The sequence below is a fragment of the Somniosus microcephalus genome, chromosome 12, assembly GCF_052327205.1.
Source record: "Somniosus microcephalus isolate GS21.2 chromosome 12, FLI_Smic_1.0, whole genome shotgun sequence".
Lineage (NCBI taxonomy): Eukaryota > Metazoa > Chordata > Chondrichthyes > Squaliformes > Somniosidae > Somniosus > Somniosus microcephalus.
Window position 1 is genome coordinate 3,502,398 of NC_140998.1, and position 15,000 is coordinate 3,517,397.

Below are 15,000 nucleotides of genomic sequence, written 5' to 3' on the forward strand. Positions count from 1 at the left end.
CCACCCCTCCTCACACTCGCCTCACTCTCCCCTCCTCACACTCGCCTCACCCTCCCCTCCTCACACCGGCCTCACCCTCCCCCTCCTCACACTCGCCTCACCCTCCCCTCCTCACACCGGCCTCCCCCTCCCCTCCTCACACCGGCCTCACCCTCCCCTCCTCACACCCGCCTCACCCTCCCCTCCTCACACTCGCCTCACCCTCCTCTCCTCACACACGCCTCACCCTCCCCTCCTCACACTCGCCTCACCCTCCCCTCCTCACACTCGCCTCACCCTCCCCTCCTCACACTCGCCTCACCCTCCCCTCCTCACACCCGCCTCAACCTCCCCTCCTCACACTCGCTTCACCCTCCCCTCCTCACACTCGCGTCACCCTCCCCTCCTCACACTCGCTTCACCCTCCCCTCCTCACACTTGCCTCACCCTCCCTTCCTCACACTCGCCTCACCCTCCCCTCCTCACACTCGCCTCACCCTCCCCTCCTCACACTCGCTTCACTCTCGCCTCACCCTCCCCTCCTCACACTTGCCTCACCCTCCCCTCCTCACACCCGCCTCACTCTCCCCTCCTCACACTCGCTTCACCCTCCCATCCTCACACTCGCGTCACCCTCCCCTCCTCACACCAGCCTCACCCTCCCCTCCTCACACTCGCCTCACACTCCCCTCCTCACACTCACCTAACCCTCCGCTCCTCACACTCGCCTCACCCTCCCCTCCTCACACTCGCCCCACCCTCCCCTCCACACACACCGGCCTCACCCTCACCTCCTCACACCGGCCTCACCCTCCCCTCCTCACACCCGCCTCAACCTCCCCTCCTCACACTCGCCTCACCCTCCCCTCCTCACACCGGCCTCACCCTCCCCTCCTCACGCCGGCCTCACCCTCCCCTCCCCACACCCGCCTCACCCTCCCCTCCTCACACTCGCCTCAAACTCCCCTCCTCACACTCGCCTCACCCTCCCCTCCTCACACGCGCCTCACCATCCCCTCCTCACACCCGCCTCACCCTCCCCTCCTCACACTCGCCTCACCCTCCCCTCCTCACACTGGCCTCAGCCTCCCCTCCTCACACTCGCCTCACCCTCCCCTCCTCACACTGGCCTCACCCGCCCCTCCTCACACTCGCCTCACCCTCCCCTCCTCACACACCGGCCTCACCCTCCCCTCCTCACACTCGACTCACCCACCCCTCCTCACGCTGGCCTCACCCCCCCTCCTCACACTCGCCTCACCCTCCCCTCCTCACACTCGCCTCACCCTCCCCTCCTCACACACGCCTCACCCTCCCCTCCTCACACTCGCCTCACCCTCCCCTCCTCACACCGGCCTCACCCTCCCGTCCTCACACTCGCCTCACCCTCCCCTCCTCACACTCACCTCACCCTCTCCTCCTCACACCGGCCTCAAGCTCCCCTCCTCACGCTCTCCTCACCCTCCCCTACTCACACCGGCCTCACCCTCCCCTCCTCACACCGACCTCACCCTCCCCTCCTCACACTCGCCTCACCCTCCCCTCCTCACACTGGCCACACCCTCCCCTCCTCACACTGCCGCACCCTCCCCTCCTCACACTCGCCTCACCCTCCCCTCCTCACACACGCCTCACCCTCCCCTCCTCACACTCGCCTCACCCTCCCCTCCTCACACGCGCCTCACCCTTCCCTCCTCACACTCGCCTCACCCTCCCCTCCTCACACTCGCCTCACCCTCCCCTCCTCACACTCACCTCACCCTCCCCTCCTCACAATGGCCTCACCCTCCCCTCCTCACACTCGCCTCACCCTCCCCTCCTTACACTCGCCTCACCCTCCCCTCCTCACACTCGCCTCAACCTAACCTCCTCAGACTCGCCTCACCCTCCCCTCCTTACACTCGCCTCACCCTCCCCTCCTCACACTCGCCTCACCCTCCCCTCCTCACACTCGCCTCACCCTCCTCTCCTCACACTCGCCTCACCCTCCCCTCCTCACACTCGCCTTACCCTCCCCTCCTCACACCGGCCTCACCCTCCCCTCCTCACACTCGCCTCAACCTCCCCTTCTCACACTCGCCTCAACGACCACTCCTCACACTGGCCTCACCGCCTCACACTTGCCTCACCCTCCCCTCCTCACACTTGCCTCACCCTCCCCTCCTCATACCGGCCTCACCCTCCCCCCCTCACACCGGCCTCACCCTCCCCTCCTCACACCGGCCTCACTCTCCCCTCCTCACACCGGCCTCACCCTCCCCTCCGCACACCGGCCTCACCATCCCGTCCTCACACTCGCCTCACCCTCCCCTCCTCACACTGGCCTCACCCTCCCCTCCTCACACCGGCCTCACCCTCCCCTCCTCACACTCGCCTCACCCTCCCCTCCTCACACACCGGCCTCACCCTCCCCTCCTCACACTCGCCTCACCTTCCCCTCCTCACACCCGCCTCACCCTCCCCTCCTCACACTCGCCTCACCCTCCCCTCCTCACACTCGCCTCACCCTCCCCTCCTCACACACGCGTCACCCTCCCGTCCTCACACTCGCCTCACCCTCCCCTCCTCACACTCACCTCACCCTCCCCTCCTCACACCGGCCTCACGCTCCCCTCCTCACCCTCCCCTACTCACACCGGCCTCACCCTCCCCTCCTCACACCGACCTCACCCTCCCCTCCTCACACTCTCCTCACCCTCCCCTCCTCACACCGGCCACACCCTCCCCTCCTCACACTCGCCGCACCCTCCCCTCCACACACTCGCCTCACCCTCCCCTCCTCACACACGCCTCACCCTCCCCTCCTCACACTCGCCTCACCCTCCCCTCCTCACACGCGCCTCACCCTCCCCTCCTCACAGTCGCCTCACCCTCCCCTCCTCACACTCGCCTCACCCTCCCCTCCTCACACTCACCTCACCCTCCCCTCCTCACAATGGCCTCACCCTCCCCTCCTCACACTCGCCTCACCCTCCCCTCCTCACACTCGCCTCACCCTCCCCTCCTCACACTCGCCTCACCCTCCCCTCCTCACACTCGCCTCACCCTCCCCTCCTCACACTCGTCTCGCCCTCCCCTCCTCACACTCGCCTCACCCTCCCCTCCTCACACTCGCCTCACCCTCCTCTCCTCACACTCGCCTCACCCTCCCCTCCTCACACTCGCCTCACCCTCCCCTCCTCACACCGGCCTCACCCTCCCCTCCTCACACTCGCCTCAACCTCCCCTTCTCACACTCGCCTCACCCACCACTCCTCACACCGGCCTCACCCTCACCGCCTCACACTTGCCTCACCCTCCCCTCCTCACACTTGCCTCACCCTCCCCTCCTCACACCGGCCTCACCCTCCCCCCCTCACACCGGCCTCACCCTCCCCTCCTCACACCAGCCTCACTCTCCCCTCCTCACACCGGCCTCACCCTCCCCTCCTCACACCGGTCTCACCCTCCCCTCCGCACACCGGCCTCACCCTCCCGTCCTCACACTCGCCTCACCCTCCCCTCCTCACACCGGCCTCACCCTCCCCTCCTCACACCGGCCTCACCCTCCCCTCCTCACACTCGCCTCACCCACCCCTCCTCACACACCGGCCTCACCCTCCCCTCCTCACACTCGCCTCACCTTCCCCTCCTCACACCTGCCTCACCCTCCCTTCCTCACACTCGCCTCACCCTCCCCTCCATCACACTCGCCTCACCCTCCCCTCCTCACACTGACCTCACCCTCCCCTTCTCACACCGGCCTCACCCTCCCCTCCTCACACTCGCCTCACCCTCCCCTCCTCACACTCGCCTCACCCTCCCCTCCTCACACTCGCCTCACCCTCCCCTCCTCACACCGGCCTCACCCTCCCCTCCTGACACCGGCCTCACTCTCCCCTCCTCACACTCGCCTCACCCTCCCCTCCTCACACTCGCCTCACCCTCCCCTCCTCACACTCGCCTCACCCTCCCCTTCTCACACCCGCCTCATCCTCCCCTCCTCACACCCGCCTCACCCTCCCCTCCTCATACCCGCCTCACCCTCCCCTCGTCATACCCGCCTCACCCTCCCCTCCTCACACTCGCCTCACCCTCCCCTCCTCACACCGACCTCACCCTCCCATCCTCACACCGACCTCACCCTCCCCTCCTCACACCGGCCTCACCCTCCCCTCCTCACACACGCCTCACCCTCCCCTCCTCACACCGGCCTCACCCTCCCCTCCTCACACCGGCCTCACCCTCCCCTCCTCACACTCGCCTCACCCTCCCCTCCTCACACTCGCCTCACCCTCCCCTCCTCACACGCGCCTCACCCTCCCCTCCTCACACCCGCCTCACCCTCCCCTCCTCACACGCGCCTCACCCTCCCTTCCTCACACCCGTCTCACCCTCCCCTCCTCACACTCGCCTCACTCTCCCCTACTCACACTCACCTCACCCTCCCCTCCTCACAGTCGCCGCACCCTCCCCTCCTCACACACGCCTCACTCTCCCCTCCTCACACCGGCCTCACCCTCCCCTCATCACACCCGCCTCACCCTCCCCTCCTCACACCGGCCTCACCCTCCCCTCCTGACACTCGCCTCACCCTCCCCTCCTCACACTCGCCTCACCCTCCCCTCCTCACACTCGCCTCACCCTCCCCTCCTCACACTCGCCTCACTCTCCCCTCCTCACACCGGCCTCACCCTCCCCTCCTCACACCGGACTCACCCCTCCTCACACTCGCCTCACCCTCCCCTCCTCACACTCGCCTCACCCTCCCCTCCTCACACCCGCCTCACCCTCCCCTCCTCACACCGGCCTCACCCTCCCCTCCTCACACTCGTCTCACTCTCCCCTCCTCACACCGGCCTCACCCTCCCCTCCTCACACCGGCCTCACCCTCCCCTCCTCACACCCGCCTCACCCTCCCCTCCTCACACTCGCCTCACCCTCCTCTCCTCACACACGCCTCACCTCCCCTCCTCACACTCGCCTCACCCTCCCCTCCTCACACCGGCCTCACCCTCCCCTCCTCACACCGGCCTCACCCTCCCCTCCTCACACTCACCTCACCCTCCCCTCCTCACACTCGCCTCACCCTCCCCTCCTCACACTCCCCTCACCCTCCCCTCCTCACACGCGCCTCACCCTCCCCTCCTCACACCCGCCTCACCCTCCCCTCCTCACACCCGCCTCACCCTCCCCTCCTCACACCCGCCTCACCCTCCCCTCCTCACACCCGCCTCACCCTCCCTTCCTCACACCCGTCTCAGCCTTCCCTCCTCACCCTCGCCTCACCCTCCCCTACTCACACTCACCTCACCCTCCCCTCCTCACACTCGCCGCACTCTCCCCTCCTCACACACGCCTCACCCTCCCCTCCTCACACCGGCCTCACCCTCCCCTCCTCACACCGGCCTCACCCTCCCCTCCTCACACTGGCCTCACCCTCCCCTCCTCACAATGGCCTCACCCTCCCCTCCTCACATCCGCCTCACCCTCCCCTCATCACACCCGCCTCACCCTCCCCTCCTCACACCGGCCTCACCCTCCCCTCCTGACACTCGCCTCACCCTCCCCTCCTCACACTCGCCTCACCCTCCCCTCCTCACACTCGCCTCACCCTCCCCTCCTCACACTCGCCTCACCCTCCCCTCCTCACACCGGCCTCACCCTCCCCTCCTCACACTCGCCTCACCCTCCCCTCCTCACACTCGCCTCACCCTCCCCTCCTCACACCGGCCTCACCCTCCCCTCCTCACACTCGCCTCACTCTCCCCTCCTCACACCGGCCTCACCCTCCCCTCCTCACACTCGCCTCACCCTCCCCTCCTCACACCGGCCTCACCCTCCCCTCCTCACACTCGCCTCACCCTCCCCTCCTCACACAGGCCTGACCCTCCCCTCCTCACACCAGCCTCACCCTCCCCTCCTCACACTCGCCTCACCCTCCCCTCCTCACACTCGCCTCACCCTCCCCTCCTCACACTCGCCTCACCCTCCCCTACTCACACCCGCCTCACCCTCCCCTCCTCACACCGGCCTCACCCTCCCCTCCTCACTCTCGCCTCACCCTCCCCTCCTCACTCTCGCCTCACCCTCCCCTCCTCACACCGGCCTCACACTCCCCTCCTCACACCGGCCTCACCCTCCCCTCCTCACACTCACCTCACCCTCCCCTCCTCACACTCGCCTCACTCTCCCCTCCTCACACCGCCCTCACCCGCCCCTCCTGACACTCGCCTCACCCTCCCCTCCTCACATTCGCCTCACCCTCCCCTCCTGACAATCGCCTCACCCTCCCCTCCTCACACCGGCCTCACCCTCCCCTTCTCACACCCGCCTCACCCTCCCCTCCTCACACCGGTCTCACCCTCCACTCCTCACACCAGCCTCATTCTCCCCACCTCACACCGGCCTCACCCTCCCCTCCTCACACTCGCCTCACACTCCCCTCCTCACACCGGCCTCACCCTCCCCTCCTCACACCGGCCTCATCCTCCCCTCCTCACACCGGCCTCACCCTCCCCTCCTCACACTCGCCTCACCCTCCCCTCCTCACACGGACCTCACCCTCCCCTCCTCACACCGGCCTCCCCCTCCCCTCCTCACACTCGCCTCACCCTCCCCTCCTCACACCGGCCTCACCCTCCCCTCCTCACACCGGCCTTACCCTCCCCTCCTCACACTCGCCTCACCCTCCCCTCCTCACACTCGCCTCAGCCTCCCCTCCTCAGACTCGCCTCACCCTCCCCTTCTCACACTTGCCTCACCCTCCCATCCTCACACCCGCCTCACCCTCCCCTCCTCATACCCGCCTCACCCTCCCCTCCTCACACCCGCCTCACCTCCTCACACTCGCCTCACCCTCCCCTCCTCACACCGACCTCACCCTGCCCTCCTCACACCGACCTCACCCTCCCCTCCTCACACCGGCCTCACCCTCCCCTCCTCACACGCGCCTCACCCTCCCCTCCTCACACCAGCCTCACCCTCCCCTCCTCACACCGGCCTCACCCTCCCCTCATCACACTCGCCTCACCCTCCCCTCCTCACACCCGCCTCACCATCCCCTCCTCACACCCGCCTCCCCCTCCCCCCCTCACACCCGCCTCACTCTCCCTTCCTCACACCCGTCTCACCCTCCCCTCCTCACACTCGCCTCACCCTCCCCTCCTCACACTCGCCTCACCCTCCCCTCCTCACACTCACCTCACCCTCCCCTCCTCACAGTCGCCGCACCCTCCCCTCCTCACACACGCCTCACCCTCCCCTCCTCACACTCGCCTCACCCTCCCCTCCTCACACGCGCCTCACCCTCCCCTCCTCACACTCGCCTCACTCTCCCCTCCTGACACCGGCCTCACCCTCCCCTCCTCACACTCGCCTCACTCTCCCCTCCTCACACCGGCCTCACCCTCCCCTCCTCACACCGGCCTCACCCTCCCCTCCTCACACCCGCCTCACCCTCCCCTCCTCACACTCGCCTCACCCTCCTCTCCTCACACACGCCTCACCCTCCCCTCCTCACACTCGCCTCACCCTCCCCTCCTCACACCGGCCTCAACCTCCCCTCCTCACACTCACTTCACCCTCCCCTGCTCACACTCGCCTCACCCTCCCCTCCTCACACCAGCCTCACCCTCCCCTCCTCACACTCGCCTCACCCTCCCCTCCTCACACTCGCCTCACCCTCCCCTGCTCACACTCGCCTCACCCTCCACTACTCACACCTGCCTCACCCTCCCCTCCTCACACCGGCCTCACCCTCCCCTCCTCACACCGGCCTCACCCTCCCCTCCTCACACTGGCCTCACCCTCCCCTCCTCACACTGGCCTCACCCTCCCCTCCTCACACCCGCCTCACCCTCCCCTCATCACACCCGCCTCACCCTCCCCTCCTCACACCGGCCTCACCCTCCCCTCCTGACACTCGCCTCACCCTCCCCTCCTCACACTCGCCTCACCCTCCCCTCCTCACACTCGCCTCACCCTCCCCTCCTCACACTCGCCTCACCCTCCCCTACTCTCACACGCCTCACCCTCCCCTCCTCACACCGGCCTCACCCTCCCCTCCTCACTCTCGCCTCACCCTCCCCTCCTCACTCTCGCCTCACCCTCCCCTCCTCACACCGGCCTCACACTCCCCTCCTCACACCGGCCTCACCCTCCCCTCCTCACACTCACCTCACCCTCCCCTCCTCACACTCGCCTCACTCTCCCCTCCTCACACCGCCCTCACCCGCCCCTCCTGACACTCGCCTCACCCTCCCCTCCTCACATTCGCCTCACCCTCCCCTCCTGACAATCGCCTCACCCTCCCCTCCTCACACCGGCCTCACCCTCCCCTTCTCACACTCGCCTCACCCTCCCCTCCTCACACCGGCCTCACCCTCCCCTCCTCACACCAGCCTCATTCTCCCCTCCTCACACCGGCCTCACCCTCCCCTCCTCACTCTCGCCTCACCCTCCCCTCCTCACCCTCGCCTCACCCTCCCCTCCTCACACTCGCCTCACCCTCCCCTCCTCACACTCGCCTCACCCTCCCCTCCTCACACTCGCCTCACCCTCCCCTCCTCACACCGGCCTCACCCTCCCCTCCTCACACTCGCCTCACTCTCCCCTCCTCACACCGGCCTCACCCTCCCCTCCTCACACTCGCCTCACCCTCCCCTCCTCACACCGGCCTCACCCTCCCCTCCTCACACTCGCCTCACCCTCCCCTCCTCACACCGGCCTGACCCTCCCCTCCTCACACCCGGCCTCACCCTCCCCTCCTCACACTCGCCTCACCCTCCTCTCCTCACACACGCCTCACCCTCCCCTCCTCACACCGGCCTCAACCTCCCCTCCTCACACTCAGTTCACCCTTCCCTCCTCACACTCGCCTCACCCTCCCCTCCTCACACCAGCCTCACCCTCCCCTCCTCACACTCGCCTCACCCTCCCCTCCTCACACTCGCCTCACCCTCCCCTCCTCACACTCGCCTCACCCTCCCCTACTCTCACCCGCCTCACCCTCCCCTCCTCACACCGGCCTCACCCTCCCCTCCTCACTCTCGCCTCACCCTCCCCTCCTCACTCTCGCCTCACCCTCCCCTCCTCACACCGGCCTCACACTCCCCTCCTCACACCGGCCTCACCCTCCCCTCCTCACACTCACCTCACCCTCCCCTCCTCACACTCGCCTCACTCTCCCCTCCTCACACCGCCCTCACCCGCCCCTCCTGACACTCGCCTCACCCTCCCCTCCTCACATTCGCCTCACCCTCCCCTCCTGACAATCGCCTCACCCTCCCCTCCTCACACCGGCCTCACCCTCCCCTTCTCACACCCGCCTCACCCTCCCCTCCTCACACCGGCCTCACCCTCCCCTCCTCACACCAGCCTCATTCTCCCCTCCTCACACCGGCCTCACCATCCCCTCCTCACACTCGCCTCACCCTCCCCTCCTCACACCGGCCTCACCCTCCCCTCCTCACACCGGCCTCATCCTCCCCTCCTCACACCGGCCTCACCCTCCCCTCCTCACACTCGCCTCACCCTCCCCTCCTGACACGGACCTCACCCTCCCCTCCTCACACCGGCCTCACCCTCCCCTCCTCACACTCGCCTCACCCTCCCCTCCTCACACCGGCCTCACCCTCCCCTCCTCACACCGGCCTCACCCTCCCCTCCTCACACTCGCCTCACCCTCCCCTCCTCACACTCGCCTCAGCCTCCCCTCCTCAGACTCGCCTCACCCTCCCCTTCTCACACTCGCCTCACCCTCCCCTCCTCACACCCGCCTCACCCTCCACTCCTCATACCCGCCTCACCGTCCCCTCCTCACACCCGCCTCACCCTCCCCTCCTCACACTCGCCTCACCCTCCCCTCCTCACACCGACCTCACCCTGCCCTCCTCACACCGACCTCACCCTCCCCTCCTCACACCGGCCTCACCCTCCCCTCCTCACACGCGCCTCACCCTCCCCTCCTCACACCAGCCTCACCCTCCCCTCCTCACACCGGCCTCACCCTCCCCTCATCACACTCGCCTCACCCTCCCCTCCTCACACCCGCCTCACCCTCCCCTCCTCACACCCGCCTCACCCTCCCCTCCTCACACCCGCCTCACTCTCCCTTCCTCACACCCGTCTCACCCTCCCCTCCTCACACTCGCCTCACCCTCCCCTCCTCACACTCGCCTCACCCTCCCCCCCTCACACTCACCTCACCCTCCGCTCCTCACAGTCGCCGCACCCTCCCCTCCTCACACACGCCTCACCCTCCCCTCCTCACACTCGCCTCACCCTCCCCTCCTCACACTCGCCTCACCCTCCCCTCCTCACACTCGCCTCACTCTCCCCTCCTGACATCGGCCTCACCTTCCCCTCCTCACACTCGCCTCACTCTCCCCTCCTCACACCGGCCTTACCCTCCCCTCCTCACACCGGCCTCACCCTCCCCTCCTCACACCCGCCTCACCCTCCCCTCCTCACACTCGCCTCACCCTCCTCTCCTCACACACGCCTCACCCTCCCCTCCTCACACTCGCCTCACCCTCCCCTCCTCACACCGGCCTCAACCTCCCCTCCTCACACTCACTTCACCCTCCCCTCCTCACACTTGCCTCACCCTCCCCTCCTCACACCAGCCTCACCCTCCCCTCCTCACACTCGCCTCACCCTCCCCTCCTCACACTCGCCTCACCCTCCCCTCCTCACACTCGCCTCACCCTCCCCTACTCACACCTGCCTCACCCTCCCCTCCTCACACCGGCCTCACCCTCCCCTCCTCACTCTTGCCTCACCCTCCCCTCCTCACTCTCGCCTCACCCTCCCCTCCTCACACCGGCCTCACCCTCCCCTCCTCACACCGGCCTCACCCTCCCCTCCTCACACTCGCCTCACCCTCCCCTACTCACACCCCGCCTCACCCTCCCCTCCTCACACCGGCCTCACCCTCCCCTCCTCACTCTCGCCTCACCCTCCCCTCCTCACTCTCGCCTCACCCTCTCCTCCTCACACCGGCCTCACCCTCCCCTCCTCACACTCACCTCACCCTCCCCTCCTCACACTCGCCTCACTCTCCCCTCCTCACACCGCCCTCACCCGCCCCTCCTGACACTCGCCTCACCCTCCCCTCCTCACATTCGCCTCACCCTCCCCTCCTCACACTCGCCTCACCCTCCCCTCCTCACACCGGCCTCACCCTCCCCTCCTCACACCGGCCTCATTCTCCCCTCCTCACACCGGCCTCACCCTCCCCTCCTCACACTCGCCTCACCCTCCCCTCCTCTCACCGGCCTCACCCTCCCCTCCTCACACCGGCCTCACCCTCCCCTCATCATACTCGCCTCACCCTCCCCTTCTCACACCCGCCTCACCCTCCCCTCCTCACACTCGCCTCACCCTCCCCTCCTCACACTCGCCTCACCCTCCCCTCCTCACAGCGGCCTCACCCTCCCCTCCTCACACTCGCCTCACTCTCCCCTCCTCACACTCGCCTCACCCTCCCCTACTCACACTCGCCTCACCCTCCCCTCCTCACACCGGCCTCACCCTCCCCTCCTCACACTCGCCTCACCCTCCCCTCCTCACACCGGCCTCACTCTCCCCTCCTCACACCGGCCTCACCCTCCCCTCCTCACACCCGCCTCACCCTCCCCTCCTCACACTCGCCTCACCCTCCTCTCCTCACACACGCCTCACCCTCCCCTCCTCACACTCGCCTCACCCTCCCCTCCTCACACCGGCCTCAACCTGCCCTCCTCACACTCACTTCACCCTCCCCTCCTCACACTCGCCTCACCCTCCCCTCCTCACACCAGCCTCACCCTCCCCTCCTCACACTCGCCTCACCCTCCCCTCCTCACCCTCCCCTCCTCACACTCGCCTCACCCTCCCCTACTCACACCCGCCTCACCCTCCCCTCCTCACACCGGCCTCACCCTCCCCTCCTCACTCTCGCCTCACCCTCCCCTCCTCACACTCGCCTCACCCTCCCCTCCTCACACCCGCCTCACCCTACCCTCCTCACACTCGCCTCACCCTCCCCTCCTCACACCGGCCTCACCCTCCCCTCCCCTCACCGGCCTCACCCTCCCCTCCTCACACTCGCCTCACCCTCCCCTCCTCACACTCGCCTCACCCTCCCCTCCTCACACTCGCCTCACCCTCCCCTCCTCACACCGGCCTCACCCTCCCCTGATCACACTCGCCTCACTCTCCCCTCCTCACACCTGCCTCACTCTCCCCTCCTCACACTCGCCTCGCCCTCCCCTCCATCACACTCGCCTCACCCTCCCCTCCTCACACCGGCCTCACCCACCCCTCCTCACACTCGCCTCACCCTCCCCCCCTCACACCGACCTCACCCTCCCCACCTCACACCGGCCTCATCCTTCCCTCCTCACACTTGCCTCACCCTCCCCTCCTCACACCGGCCTCACCCTCCCCTCCTCACACCGGCCTCACCCTTCCCTCCTCACACTCGCCTCACCCTCCCCTTCTCACACCCGCCTCACCCTCCCCTCCTCACACTCGCCTCACCCTCCCCTCCTCACACCCGCCTCACCCTCCCCTCCTCACACCCGCCTCACCCTCCCCTCCTCACACTCGCCTCACCCTCCCCTCCTCACACCGGCCTCAGCCTCGCCTCCTCACACCCGCCTCACCCTCCCCTCCTCACACCCGCCTCACCCTCCCCTCATCACACCCGCCTCACCCTCCCCTCCTCACACCCGCCTCACCCTCCCCTCCTCACACCCGCCTCACCCTCCCCTCCTCACACCCGCCTCACCCTCCCCTCCTCACACCCGCCTCACCCTCCCCTCCTCACACCCGCCTCACCCTCCCCTACTCACACCGGCCTCACCGTCCCCTCATCACGCCGGCCTCACCCTCCCCTCCTCACACTCGCTTCACCCTCCGCTCCTCACACACGCCTCACCCTCCCCTCCTCACACTCGCCTCACCCTCCCCTCCTCACACCGGCCTCACAGTCCCCTCATCACACCGGCCTCACTCTCCCCTCCTCACACTCGCCTCACCCTCCGCTCCCTCACACTCGCCTCACCCTCCCCCTCCTCACACCCGCCTCACCCTCCCCTCCTAACACTCGCCTCACCCTCCTCTCCTCACACACGCCTCACCCTCCCCTCCTCACACTCGCCTCACCCTCCCCTCCTCACACCGGCCTCAACCTCCCCTCCTCACACTCACTTCACCCTCCCCTCCTCACACTCGCCTCACCCTCCCCTCCTCACACCAGCCTCACCCTCCCCTCCTCACACTCGCCTCACCCTCCCCTCCGCACACCTCGCCTCACCCTCCCTCCTCACACTCGCCTCACCCTCCCCTACTCACACCCGCCTCACCCTCCCCTCCTCACACCGGCCTCACCCTCCCCTCCTCACTCTCGCCTCCCCTCCCCTCCTCACTCTCGCCTCACCCTCCCCTCCTCACACCGGCCTCACCCTCCCCTCCTCACACCGGTCTCACCCTCCCCTCCTCACACTCGGCCTCACCCTCCCCTACTCACACCCGCCTCACCCTCCCCTCCTCACACCGGCCTCACCCTCCCCTCCTCACTCTCGCCTCACCCTCCCCTCCTCACTCTCGCCTCACCCTCTCCCTCCTCACACCGGCCTCACCCTCCCCTCCTCACACTCTCCTCACCCTCCCCTCCTCACACTCGCCTCACTCTCCCCTCCTCTCACCGCCCTCACCCGCCCCTCCTGACACTCGCCTCACCCTCCCCTCCTCACATTCGCCTCACCCTCCCCTCCTCACACTCGCCTCACCCTCCCCCTCCTCACACCGGCCTCACCCTCCCCTCTTCACACCGGCCTCATTCTCCCCTCCTCACACCGGCCTCACCCTCCCCTCCTCACACTCGCCTCACCCTCCCCTCCTCACACCGGCCTCACCCTCCCCTCCTCACACCGGCCTCACCCTCCCCTCATCATACTCTCCTCACCCTCCCCTTCTCACACCCGCCTCACCCTCCCCTCCTCACACTCGCCTCACCCTCCCCTCCTCACACTCGCCTCACCCTCCCCTCCTCACAGCGGCCTCACCCTCCCCTCCTCACACTCGCCTCACTCTCCCCTCCTCACACTCGCCTCACCCTCCCCTCCTCACAATCGCCTCACCCTCCCCTCCTCACACTCGCCTCACCCTCCCCTCCTCACACCGGCCTCACCCTCCCCTCCTCACACCGGCCTCACCCTCCCCTCCTCTCACTCGCCTCACCCTCCCCTCCTCACACTCGCCTCACCCTCCCCTCCTCACACCGGCCTCACCCTCCCCCCTCCTCACACTCGCCTCACCCTCCCCTCCTCACACCGGCCTCACCCTCCCCTCCTCACACCGCCTCACCCTCCCCTCCTCACACCCGCCTCACCCTCCCCCTCCTCACACTCGCCTCACCCCTCCCCTCCTCACACCAGCCTCACCCTCCCCTCCTCACACTCGCCTCACCCTCCCCTCCTCACCCTCCCATCCTCACACTCGCCTCACCCTCCCCTACTCACACCTGCCTCACCCTCCCCTCCTCACACCGGCCCCACCCTCCCCTCCTCACTCTCGCCTCACCCTCCCCTCCTCACACTCGCCTCACCCTCCCCTCCTCACACTCGCCTCACCCTACCCTCCTCACACTCGCCTCACCCTCCCCTCCTCACACTGGCCTCACCCTCCCCTCCTCACACCGGCCTCACCCTCCCCTCCTCACACTCGCCTCACCCTCCCCTCCTCACACTCGCCTCACCCTCCCCTCCTCACACCGGCCTCACCCTCCCGTCCTCACACCGGCCTCACCCTCCCTCCTCACACTCGCCTCACCCTCCCCTCCTCACACTCCGCCTCACCCTCCGCTCCTCACACTCGCCTCACCCTCCCCTCCTCACACTCGCCCTCACCCTCCCCTCCTCACACTCGCCTCACCCTCCCCCTCCTCACACCGGCCTCACCCTCCCCTCATCACACTCGCCTCACTCTCCCCTCCTCACACCTGCCTCACCCTCCCCTCCTCACACTCGCCTCACCCTCCCCTCCATCACACTC